The following is a 1075-nucleotide window of genomic DNA, read 5'->3' as shown; positions in this document are numbered from 1 at the left end:
AGCAAAACATTTACACATGGGTGCTGCCATTTTTACCTTTGACCTAATGGTAGACAACATCCGGGTTCCCTATCACTTTCAAAACCGTTCGTCCAGCTCGAAGTCACGGAGACAGCCGAGCGAAGAAGACTGTCAGTTATTCTGTGTACGTAAGGGATGGTCTTACTAGGATTATGGTCATTGACCGTCAAATCAAAAACTGTGAAAAATAAATAACTGATCGTCGTCGTACGATGAGTTTATTACCTAACCTGTCTCATGATAAAGTGTAAACAGAATCGTGTGTGTAAAAATAACAATTTGACAGGATTTTTCAACATGTTCACTGTAAACAGTAATTAGAAGGTGAGTGTTTATTTAGAAAATGCCAAACATAACCAAACTGTTACATTTGCTAAATAATCTTCTTTGTTTTGTGTTATCATACAAACTCGAATTTCCTCGATTTACATTCTTGAACATTATACAATCACACAAAACTCTTTGTTTTGCATTGTTGCGTCAAGCTAAGAGTCTTGTGAATTTTTTAATTTTGAAAAATGTTTAGCTTGCATGGCATACATTGATTATATTAAAGCATCTAGACACCTTACGCCTTCTATATGTTTTCAATTTCTTTATTGATTCACCAAAAATGTTGGCATACAACCATGTTTCATACAAAAGACAAATAATAAAATACATACATGCAAGTGTGGGAATGCCAATTGAATTTTTACAGGTAATTGCCCCTTTCAGCTTTAACGATCGAAGACCTACAAAAAAGGGGTGATATATAAGTTTATTGTAAAACTGATATAAAGGTTTGATTAAGCATGCCCACTAATATATAAAATACACAAAAAAGTTTTATAATCTCTTTTAAAGTGTATTTTTTAACCGGAAGTTGGGTCAAGGAAATTCGTCTCTAAATCTACAGCAAGAACGATAACTCGTTAAATAACAAATTTAGCTGTTCACCAAAACATATGTAGAAAATGTAATTATCAGAAAAATGTATATTTTGCTGTAAAAAATCATTGAAGATACTTTATATATACATACATCAAAGAAAAAAAAAAATCATAATAAAATG

This window comes from Saccostrea cucullata, unplaced genomic scaffold (genome assembly GCF_032062105.1).
Source record: "Saccostrea cucullata isolate Sc308-1 unplaced genomic scaffold, CSIRO_AGI_Scuc_v1 ctg179, whole genome shotgun sequence".
NCBI classification, from domain to species: Eukaryota; Metazoa; Mollusca; class Bivalvia; order Ostreida; family Ostreidae; genus Saccostrea; species Saccostrea cuccullata.
This window is presented reverse-complemented; position numbering follows the sequence as displayed.